The sequence below is a fragment of the Mustela lutreola genome, chromosome 2 (genome assembly GCF_030435805.1).
Source record: "Mustela lutreola isolate mMusLut2 chromosome 2, mMusLut2.pri, whole genome shotgun sequence".
In the NCBI taxonomy this organism is placed as follows: domain Eukaryota; kingdom Metazoa; phylum Chordata; class Mammalia; order Carnivora; family Mustelidae; genus Mustela; species Mustela lutreola.
Window position 1 is genome coordinate 32,152,285 of NC_081291.1, and position 12,376 is coordinate 32,164,660.

A 12,376-nucleotide genomic window follows, 5' to 3' on the forward strand; every position below is an offset into this window, starting at 1 on the left:
AGGCCTGCTGTCTGGGTGTTTGATCATGGAAGAATCCAAATAAGATGGTTTTGCTTTGTCATAATGGCACCTAAAGACATCGTCTTATACCCAGTTGGGTTCAGTAATAGCTCAGAAGTATTTGAGGGCACACCTTATTTCAGGCATGGGGATGTGTAGAGTATGATCCACATTTACCTCCTTGCAGTTTACAACCTAGCTTAAGAGACAGGCAGAACTAACTAGACATACTTTTTAAACAACTGTGAGTTGTTTCCTCATTGTCCTTGTTACTACAGATGCAAGCTTGAGACAGAATAACAACGGGATCCTTCTATAGATAGAGTGTTTAAGCAAAGCTTCTGAGGAGGTGACCCTGGTGATCTGAGCTGTAAGTGATCGAATGGAGCCACCCATGTGGCAGTCTGGAATAAGTGCATTCTTACATGGAGGGAAGAGCTGGTGTACAGCTGACCGCTGTAGGTTGAGGGTAGTTAGTGGAGGGAAGTAGAGACTAGAGAGGTCTGCCCTTGTGGGCAGGGATCAGACCCTGATCATGCACAGCCTTGAAGGGCAGAGTAAGAAGCAGCTTGGAGGCATTGTATGGCTTATTCTATAAGAAAGTAAGTAACACAGGTCCACCTCACTGGTGAATTTGCAGAGAATAAATTGTAGGAGAAGGGTAGAAGCTGGGAGGAGTTCAAGGTGCAAGACATGGTAACAGACTAAGGCTAAGGTGGGACCCTAGAGTTGAGGAGACAGCATGGCTTTGAGATTCATTTTAAGGCTAAAACTTAAAAAGGCTTGTTGTTGGGACAACAGTTATTTTAAGAGGCATGCGGTCATATCAACATCCCACCATGTTTTCCCTTAGGAATCGATTTTTTTCCCTTAGTAACCAGAAAAAGGTTTTCTGAGTGTCTGATTCTGAGTGAAGCCCTGGGTAGGCTCTAAAGTGAGAACAAAGGTGAGTAAGATACTATCTTCCTGATAAAGAGTCATAGAGGTTAGTATTGGAAAAGGCAGTTAATCAATTGCCAAGTATTTTGAAGTTCAGGATTTTGAAGCCAAACTAGACTGGATTTAAATTTAAACTGGCAAGAACCATAAGTTGTTCATTTGCCCTGAGCAAGTTTCCCAACCTCAGCTTCCTTTGTTACAATATCAGAATGGTAATAGCAACCTCATAGGTTCTCAGTGACCATAAATGAAACAACATGGTAAAGCTCCTCATGCAATGCCTGATACATAATAGGGATGAGGGAGAGAGAAAAGTACAACTGTGGATACAGGCAGGTTTGTGTTTAATGTCAAAAAACAGTCCAGGGCCTTAAGAACAAGGAGGAACACAAATTGCTTTTCGATGAAAAGGCTTCTTGGAGAAAATTGCCTTCAGGTTAGGTGATTCTGAAGAGTAGAATGGATTTGTTGTCCCATATGCAGATGTTTTCCTTCAGTTTTTAGGTATGTAACATATGTCCATTGTGGAAGATGCAGAAAAGACTTTTAATTTATTAATTATTTTTATTAACATATAATGTATTATTTGCAAAAGGGGTACAAGTCTGTGGATCATCAGGCTTACACACTTCACAGCACTTACCATAGCACATACCCTCCCCAATGTCCATAGCCCAACCACCCTATCTCTACCCCCCACCCTCCAGCAATCCTCAGTTTTGTGAGATTAAGAGTCTCTTATGGTTTGTCTCCCTCCCAGTCCCATCTTGTTTCATTTTTTCCTTCCCTGCCCCCCCAAGCCCCTACTCTGCCTTCCAAATTCCTCACATCAGGGAGATCATATGATAATTGACTTATTTCGCTCAGCATAATACCGTCTAGTTCCATCCACGTCATTGCAAATGGCGAGATCTCATTTCTTTTGATGGCTGCATAGTATTCCTCTGTGTGTGTGTGTGTGTGTGTGTGTGTCTGTATGTGTGTGTGTGTGTGCGTGCGCGTGCGCGTGTGTGTGTATGCACACGCGCGCTCACACACACCACATCTTTTTTATCCATTCATCTGTTGATGGACTTTTAGGTTTTTTCCATAGTTTGGCTGTTGTGGACATTGCTACTATAAACATTCAGGTGCACGTGCCCCTTCGAATCACTACATTTGTATCTTTAGGGTAAATACCCAGTAGTGTGATTGCTGGGCTGTAGGGTAGCTCTGTTTTCAACTTTTAAGGAACCTCTATGCTGTTTTCCAGAGTGGCTGCACCAGCTTGCATTCCCACAAACAGTGTAGGAGGGTTCCCCTTTCTGTGCATCCTCTCCAACGTCTGTCGTTTCCTGACTGGTTAATTTTATCCATCTGACTGGTGTGAAGTGGTATCTTATTGTGGTTTTGATTTGTATTTCCCTGATGCCGAGTGATGTCAAGCATTTTTTAATGCGTCTCTTGGCCATCTGGATGTCCAGAAAAGACTTTTAAAAAATCACTCCTAATCCCCTAAAACAGGAAGTGTTTTGATGGGGATAGATAGGGCTATCATGTATAACTTCACAATTGGTGTGCTGAACAGCCACATTTAGTGGTCTTAGGTTGACAGTAGCAATGATGTGAGCAAGCGCAGAGGCAGGGAATCCCCCGCTGTCTGGGATGACTGAATGGAGTCCTCATTGGCCGGGACTGATGTTCCCACACGTGGATGAGCGATGTGCAGAGACAGGCTGGGACTAGCTGTCAGAGCCTCAGTGCCCATTAGACCCCCTGGCCTTGATGTGTCATTGGGGAAGTGCTTCAGGTTTCTTAGCCCCAGAGTGATGACTTAATGGTCCTCCAGAGAGGATTGGTGGGTGACAGAGTGGAGCAAAAGGGAGCAAAAGGCAATTGGCAGTGTGAATTCCGAAGCTGCAGCTTGGGGCAAGGCTCACTGACTTGCTCACGGACTCACTCAACAGGACTTCACAAGCACAAAGGGCCCTTTTGGTCCCCTCTTCCAGAAGCACTTCAACCCAGTTTTTCTAGCACCTTATGGAGATGATTTTCTTTCTCTCATTCTCTCTTTAAGAATGTCTGTATTGGGGGCAGCGGTGAGGGAGTCCCATAAAAATCACATTTTTATTCCTTTTCTGTACCAGTACCTAGTCCACTCAGTATTTTCTGATAAGATACTTGTAGAAGGAGAAACAAATGGTGGTCACTTCAGACATGTAAATGAGAAGATGTGAATGCAAGATTCACATACTCTCATACCTTCTGTGGCTACGCAGGGGCTTGGATGGGACTGATAAAGCCGTTGGGTGTGTGTGTGGTTGCACCGGAGAGCTTGGTCCCTCTGGTGGCAAGGGAAATATTGAAGCTGTAAGAGAAGAGTTCCTAGCAGGAAGGTGGGGCCCACGTGTTCTGAGAGAGGTTTTTGGCTGGGAGATGTTGAAGGACTTCCCTCTGTGAGGCAGCACCAAGGAGAAGGCTGATGGCAAACAAACAGGAGGTTAGGACATTTGAAGATGTAGGGGGTTGGGTGCAACTGCACGAAGTGGAGGGGGGCACCATGTGATGACCCTGGAGAGATTTGGGACCGACACACCACTCACCTGGAGGGAAGGAGGGGTGGGCAGGGTCTCCAGTACCAAGAAGTGTTCCCAGTGCTGCCGGTGTCTCTTCTATCCTTGGGGATAGAGGTTATAATAGGAAAAGTTTTTTGGGGGGAACCCATGTGTTTTTTTGTTGTAATTCCCAAAGGCCCATTCTTACATGTTAACACCAAAAACAGTTTTCAAATTCAAAATCCTTCCCAGTGGCCGTTATAGTCTGGTTATTAGGTATTCAGAAGAATCCGTATCTGCCGATGGAGGGATTTTCTTTTTTTATCCTTGCACGAAATTGGTGAAAATGTGTGGGCAGTCTTCTGTGAATTAATGTATTACTGATAATCATCTGTGATTTTATGAACAACTGAGCAGTTGTTATAAATTCCAACAGGCAGTTCCTTTAAAACCACTGCTGCTAGGGCAGAGAAGGAAGCCACAATAGCAACAAGGCTTATAAATTGGTTTGTGTTGGTGATAATGTTATTGTGAATTGGTAAGCAGCTTATTACCAAGAGTAGTAAGAGATAATATTATTTTTTTGCTAGCCAAACTACCTTTTTGGGAGCTAACGATTACCCAGGATTTCCATATGCGCGATGATGTGGATTGATGGTAGTGTCATTGTGGCATTACCAGTTTCTCATAGACCTGTTTGCTTTCATAATATAAACTTTTTTTTTTTTCTTGGAAACTGCATAGTAATATCGTATTTTCTTGATGTTTTAATGTTTTGAAGTAGTCCAGGATACTTCATATTTTCCTTTAGTTACTCAGTATTTTTGAGAGCAAGATGTTCCTAACTGTTAATTTCAGATTTAAAAGTATAATTTGAATCATTGGATCCCAAACCTCCTGTGCATCTAAATCAGAGAGGAGCTTTCTAAATGGGCAGCTTCCCAAGGACCATTCCGACCGCCTAGATGGGAATCTGTGGGATAGGACCTAGCAATCTGTATTCCCAACCACTCTGGAGACCGAGTCCAAACCTCAGGCTGACCGGGGTGCACTGTGACCCCAGCACATCCCTCCACTCTGTCAGGGTTGTTGCTCTGCAGTCCCGGGGCCTGGCATGGTGAGTGACATAGATTGGCACTCAGAAATTTGTTGAGTCTAGCAAGGATGGCACGAAAGGAGGCCCTTGTTTTTTTTTTAAACTGATTTTTAACTTTTTTTTTATTACATGCTGGAAATGTCCTGTTAATTGCCTCTAAATCTTTGAGTACAGAGGAGGGCTGAGACGGTGACGTTCATTCCATAGGGCCAGAAGTATCCTCCTTTTGAGGTTGTTTACCACAGTGGGAATCTCAGTTAGTAACACATGTGTTGGTCCTAAACTGGCTACTGAATAGCATAAAATGTGTAGTCCTGTTTCTGTACACTGGCTGTGGATCTGAACAGGTTGGATTGGCTGATGATTTGTGGGGTGCCTTTGGGGTTCTGTTTTGTAAGAGTTTCCCAAGTGATTCTGACACGCTGCGTGCATGTGCTTGCTGCTGTTTGCTCTGTGCTTCTCTTTGAGTTTGTGTTTGAAAAATACCTTAATTCCTCTCAACCTGTCTTTGTGCAGACGTGAGGTGATCTTACTTCGGTGGGCTAAGTGAATGCTGTTGATGTAGCTCGGACAGGTGCCGTAGTTAGAACCACTAAGAAATGGAAACCCTACTTGAATGTCTGCTGCTAAAGTAGTTTGCCCCAGGTTAGTTAAGTTGACCCATTTGTTCACCTTTTGGCTCAGCCCTGAGTCCCTGAGCAAGGCCTCGTAGTCACATGTGCCTGTGCTACCTTTCCCAGTTTTAATCAGTTGGGTTCTTTACTTATGATTTGCTTACATAATTCCACTTAATATTTTTCTTTATATCATACCACTTCTATTTAAATAAATCCTTTGCAAAGAAAACCTTACCAGAATCATCATCAGGAAGACTGGTGTTGTTTGCCATAGATGCTAAGTATAAAAATAAATAAAGTGAGGAGGTGATTAAATTTCCTTGTTGATGTTCTTGCCGGTGCTAGCTCTGAACCCCGAGGCCTGCTCCCTTTGTGGAAGAGGAGACTAGCACGTTTTAGGCAAGTATTATCCACCCAGTAATGTGATGTTTGTTATCAGAAGAATTGAAAGAGATTTGGAAAAGGAGTAAGTTATCACTTGAGATTTAATGTTATTAATGATGGGAAGTGAAACCTACTCTGTGTTTTGGGAAACACCAGCTCCAGCTCTTGGATTTGGTTTCCTCTCCTGTTGAAGGAGCTGTCCGCTGAGGCCAGCCCTAACCCTACGAAGTCGTCATGCCTAGGAAGCAGATTCTCAAGTCACATTTTGATCTGCAGAAGAATCACAGAGAACGAATACCCTTGGTCTTTTATCAGTTGGTATTATGTATTGATTATGTGCTGAGCCCCTGCCAGTCACCAGGAGCGGTGTGTGAGTCTGGTCCTCATTGTAAAACACATTTCCTCTCTCAGATCTTTGTTCATAGATGGGGGTGGGGGTGCAGGAATATTACAAGTCTGGCTTTTTCTTAACTTTGTGAAAGTAGCATTAGCAGAAATACTGCTGTGATCTTACAGCTTTCTCTACTTGCAGATACTGCGATCCTGCAAAATTAACAGCCGCACACATTCCGTGAAGTGCACTGAGGTCGCTTGGGTTCTTTTAGATGGCAGCATAAATTATATTTTTCAGAAATGTAATTTTCATCAGAAAATGAGTAAATAGAAAGTACTCATACTTGTTTGAGCTAATTAAATTGGTTTCAAAGAATGTTAGTGTATGAGCAGAATGAGTCTTAATCTGTGAGAGCCGATGGGCTGATTGCCATTGTTGACAGCATTTCATATAGTTGTGACCGGTGACTGCTATCCTTTGATTGAATTAATCTACATCACAAAGCAGAGGTTTTGCTGTTTAATAAAAAACACCTTTCCCCTTTTGCCATCTGGTTGAAAGTAACAGTTTCAGGTAATTTGAATGAGTTATTTTATTTCACTATTAAGTAACTTTATTTTTGGATAAAGAAAAAAAAATGTTTCTCTCTTCTGTCCAGTGTGCTGGCTAAATTTGGCCACTGCATTTTCATAATCTGGGCCTTTTACTACTTTGAAACTTTTAGTGATAGTTAATCTTTTCAGGATTTCCATTCTTTTAAAAGTCCACAGACTAATGATGATTTTTTAAATAGTATTTGGTGATTCACAAAGCATTGTTGTATGTATTGTCTCATTTCCTGCTCTTATCCGAGTGGATAGTTCTATTCCCAGTTTACAAATAAAACTCCCCTAAATTAAATTTCTTTCACATGGATAAAACATACCAGGCCAGGTTTTCTGGCGGCTCATATCCATTTCTCTTGCATGTAATAAGGATGTATAGAGTTAAAAGAAAATCTAGGGAAGATGTAATGAATTCCACATGTCACAAAACTATCATTAGTGACAGATGTCCAAGCTCAGGTAGAACTTTAAAGTTGGCGTAGAGTAGCTGGGTCAGCATTGTAAACCCATTACCTCAGAGAGAACATTCAGTAATTTGAAGACGTAATGGTAGTAGGTAATTGATTTAGCATAGTTGTTGAATTTCTCTTCAGCCTGTTCTCCTACTCTGTTTAACCCTAAATACTCGTAGTCCAAAGCCAAGCTCCTCCTCTTTTTGTTTAAGCCCCATAACATTCAGTAGCTTCTTTAGAGAATTGGTTGGCATATTTATTCCTTCAGTCAGTATAAAGATTGAAACTTGTTGCAGAGCCAAACATAATTAACTCTTTTGCTTCTGAGACATACGCCAGGTCTTTCTCCAGCTGTCAGGGCTAAGTCAGGGAAGGGAGCTAACCGTAGCAGACACATCAAAACGGGAATGAGATCAAGGTGGACGTTCAGTTTAACTCTCAGTGGAAATCTGAAATTGACCATTTGACCTAAACTTCTGGTCATCACAAGTAGAGTGATACAAAATAAATGCAGTGAATTCAGCTTTCTTTGTCACAAGCCAAACAGTGCTAATTAATTTTTTTGTGTGACTTTAGTAGTATCAAGTAAAGAACCACTTTGTCCCTAGCTAATAGAATTTTACCTTTTTTCCTTGGTTATGTAATAAGCAGTGTCTTTATGTGGTGTTATTTATGCCATTAATGGGAGCCACATTTAAATTTGTAGTTCTAAAATGTATTAATTTTTCCTCTTTATGAATCTCTGCCTTTATTAATGTGCCTTTCCAATTGCTTAAAAAAATAAATAAATTGGCCATGATGTTATTCATGCATTTAACAAATATTTATTGAGTACCCCCTGTCGGCTCTAGGCATTGCTCCCACTGAACTACAGAAACAGTGTCTCCCATGCAGCTTATATTCTAGTTAGGGAGGGTGGAGACAAAAATCAAGTAAAATAAGATTACTTCAAGTAGTGATAAAGGCTAAGAATAATGTGCAAGAGAATGAGCACCAGAGCAGGATTCTCTAGGTAAGGCTAGTCAGAGAAAGCTCCTCTAAGGTGTTGATTTTGAAGCTCATTAAAAAAAAAAAGAGCTAGCCATGTGAGGATGTGGAAGACCAGTGTTGGACACAGAGAAAATAGCAGGTACAGAGACTCTGGGGTGGAAATGCACATGGCAGAAAGGCCAGTGAGGAGGCAGAGAAGCATTGTGTAAGGATGTGAGGGGTCTGAGTTAAGGTTCAGAAAAGGGAGGACTGGGGCCCAGTGGTCCAGGGCCCCGTACGCCACCAAAGGATCAGGATTGGACAGTGCAGGTGATTCAAAGTCGCTGGAGGGTTTTGAGCAGGGGAGTGTCCTGATCTGATGGATGGTTGCTCTGTGGAACATAGGGGCAAGAGCAGAATCAGGGAGGCCGGTTGGTGGGCTGTTTTGCTCTAGTCCAGTTGAGGGCTGAATCAGGAGAAAAGGCTGAGATTGAGATTGTGGCAGAGGCTGCCGAAGCTGAGGGTTATGGCCAGCATTGCAGGCTGCATGGAAGTGGAAAGCCATCAGGGCCTGCTGATGTATGGGGGATTAGCGGTATGGGGAAAGAAGGGACAAGGAATGACTCATGGGGTTTTTGGCTCAAGCAACCGGAGGAATTTACCTAGTTTATGGATTCAGGGGAGTTGTTCTTCCAGCTTGTGTGGAGCCTTTTATTTTTTCTTCTTCTTCTTCTTCTTGTAAATGAGGCGTACTGACTGGAATGAAAAGCCTTGATGTGTTATATTCAGTCATTAGGCATTTTCTAAATATTGTAGGGGTTGAAAATAGTGCAATAATGCAAACTTTGGGGTCATTTATTCTTTTTACTTTGTTGTTGTTGTTTTATGGAACAGTAGATGCCGGGACACAAAAGAGGATGTGCGTGCTCTCCCGGGACTCCTGAGCTTCTCATTCAGCTAACAGAAACACACCAATTCAAAAGCAAAAACACAGGCATTTTGATTTTTTTTCATTGTTAACATGGTAATATTCATTGTAAAAGAAAAATAAATATGAAAGAAGAGGATAAATATAAAATCAGAATGAATAAATCTCCTCCATGTTACTTCTCAGGGCTGCAGTTTGGCACATACCCTTGGAAGGTTTCTAGATGCGGCACATAGACCTGTTTGGCTGCATGTTACTTGTTCCCTCATACACGTTAACATTGGATGTGTTATAAATTTACTTTTTTTTAACTTAATAATCTATCTTATTTTTTCATGTGAATTCACACTACGCCACTTCTTTTTAAAGATCATTCCACTTCATTAGTGTCTTTAAGTTAATTTCACTGGGCCTCAGTGTCGCATTATGTCAGGCAGTGCTTTAAATAACACTCTTCTTTGGGAATGTCTGTCATTTATATCAGTGTATTGATTCTCCCCATGGAGGCTGGTCAGGGCTGCAATTTAATGAACTACTTCAGCAGTTCTGATTTGCGTCACCAGGATAAGACAGTGAAAATGTGGGTTTCTAGCAGCATTAATCAATCAGGAAATGAATACTGTTTATTCACCAGTGGTTTTTTTGACCTGTCTACTATATATAGAAATCATCAAGATGGCTGTGCTTCAGATTTTAAAGGAGTTATTTCAGTATATAAAACTGCATTTTAGTGATATTTGCTAAAAGGTGTTTTTCCTGAGTCACTTCACAAGACTAATGTGTGTGTTTACTGGTTACGATACACAGACACCTGCTATTTCAACCCTGTTCAGCTGTGGTCTTACATATGACCAGAAGAGGGAGTTTTTATTGCTTCTTTATGCTGTAACACCTACTACCTGGCTAGAATAGTTCCTGCCATGCATATGCTAGTCCAAGTCCATAAAACAAACGAGTTTGGGGCAAGGGAGTAGTGGCTTAACTTAGCTCTTGGCTTTCTCATTTCACATTGTATATACACACATATACACATTGTGTATACAGAAATCCCACTCTTTAGGTTTACTTCTACGTTTTGTTATTGATACAACAGTTCTCAGATTGAACGTCAAAGAAATTTTATACCTTTTCCTCTTGTGTTTTTGAAAGTTAAAAAAAGGGGGGGGCGGGGGAGATCAGGGAAAGTAATTATCTCAGTTTTGAAACTTAAAATACAAGCAGTAAGCCCCTGATCACACATGATCGAGTTTCTGATCTGTAGTCTTCTAGGGTCAGAAATAAACTCTGGAATAAAATTTGTTTATTGCTTTATATTCTTGATATTTTCAAAAGATTATTAGAATTTCTAATATTGAAGCTTTGGGATGATCTTTAGAATGTTAAAATACTGTTTTGCCAGAGTAGCTAATAGGCCTGTTTTCTCCGTGTGTTCAGTTGTGCTACTTGATTCTCAGTCAGCTTAGCCAAACAAATGAAATGGGAGCCCTAATCAGGATATGCTTGTTTGATGTAACACCAGAATGTAGTGCTGTCTAAATTCTTCTTCAGCTCCTTTCACAGTGCATTTTTTTAGTACAGAAATTGGTTAAATTAGTTTCTCTATGGATTTTTTTGAATGATGCATGAATATATCAAATATATAAACATCATATTTTTATATAGATACACAAATGTGATAATCGCAAATACACTATTTTCAATTCAGCCTACTTTTTTCTTATCTTGTTGGCTCTTTCTCCCTACTCGCTCTTTCCAACTGTAACAGTCTTCTCTTTCTGCAAACCATCTATGTAACTTGGTACAGTATTAGTACATAACTTAGTATACATCTAAATTTTTTCTAATGCTAATAAATCTATATGAATACATATAATCCTATGTTTTATTAGTAGGGACTTTTGGTCATAGTTTTCTGAAAAATGGATTCTAATATGCACACTTCTTCTGCTTTTCTACTCAACAGTACCACATGGGAATTCATTCACAGGCCAGGATAATGCTAATCCCCTCTTTTTACTGGCTGCTTACTATGCTAAGGTGTGGCTGGGTAGTAGCTTCCTCCTCGAAGCCCTCTGTCTGTGGACATAAACCTATTTCCTGCTTTTTGCCTCCAGGAACAAAGCAACAGTAACCCGCCTGCCACATATGTCCTTAACTACTGGTGGCTTTGTTTCTATTAGAGTCTCAGGAAGGGCTTCCTGGGTCAGAAAGGATATTGATAGGCATTGTTAATAGCTATTACTAAATTGTTTTCCACAAAGGCTGCAGTACTTTATATTTACTAGGCATATATGAAAGTATCACCATCAGGAGTAGTTGTTTTATCTTTCTGAAATTCAGTTTCTTTTGCTAAAGCGTCTTAAAGTGTTTTACACACACACACACGATTGATTGTAATTCGACTTTGAACCAAGTTTCTGAAACAAGCACAAACTTTTTTACTACCAGTGTTAGCACATATCTTCTGAATTTGAGTAATATGGAATAATATGAGGCAAAGAGATCTTTCAAAACGAGCAATGATTAAAAAAAAAACAAACTCATTTAAGTAATTACAGGCAATTTTCCTGGCATCTGTGGGAAATTTCTATTCATCATCCTTGGAATTTACCTTAGGAGAGAAAACTAGGTCTGCTCGGCTGGGATTCCTCTCTGTCAAATGTGTAGGCTCCTAGAAAATAACAGTTTTGGGTGAATTCAATTGCAGGAACAAGGATTTAATCTGTTGTGAGACATTTTATTCTGATCTCATTATCCCACTTGCATTTGGTGTGATCAGTCACCTTTTAACAGTGTTCACTTTGTGTATCAAATACTGAATGACTGGACTGAGGTCAGACTGTGGTTTACAAAGCCTCTGTAAATCAGGCCATGAGGTTATACTTACTTTATTTGCCTGCCTTTGAACAATCGGAACAATTGAACAGAGATACACACATGAAGTGTGGCTGAGTTCTGAAAAGCCATCCACCAGAGGATCAGAGGATGCCGGCCCAAGGAAGGCTGTTGCATGGTACTGGACCCCAAGGTGAATTACCCCCATTCCAGCTTCATCTTCCACCTCTCCTAATCCAGCGTGAGTACCTAACGAGCCCCGGATAATAACATCGCATCGTTTCTTGGTGAAGCTAATCTGATTCTGGATAGCAGGCTTCCAGGCCCACAGCTGAATGAATCGTTTGGTATTTCCAAGTTTGAAAATACTTTCTCCCCCTTTCAAGTGTTCCTTGGCAGCAGGTGAGGAATGTTAAAGCTCCTGTAAGTGCCAATTAAGGCCAATTATAACTTGCCCGGCCTGCTGAGACACTGAAGTAGAGTCACTGGAGACTTGCGCTCCTGTAAGCTAGAGAACGGGCTACCACCAGTGACCGCAACACAGCCTTTCCCCACTGCCTGCAGCCTGCTGGGGCCTACTGAACACCACATGACACCTGCCCGCCTCTCTGAGATTTGACTTAGGAAATTCCAAACTGTGTTGGGGACGTCCCTTATTTCGGTAGCAGGAACCTCTTTTTCCT

General features: G+C 41.2%; 1 protein-coding gene across 3 annotated transcripts in view; it reads left to right on the plus strand.

The window, feature by feature from the left end:
* ATXN7 (ataxin 7) overlaps positions 1–12,376 on the plus strand; it is a 138,000-nt gene that overhangs the window by 88,579 nt on the left and 37,045 nt on the right. The gene's annotated exons all lie outside the window — the stretch shown is intronic.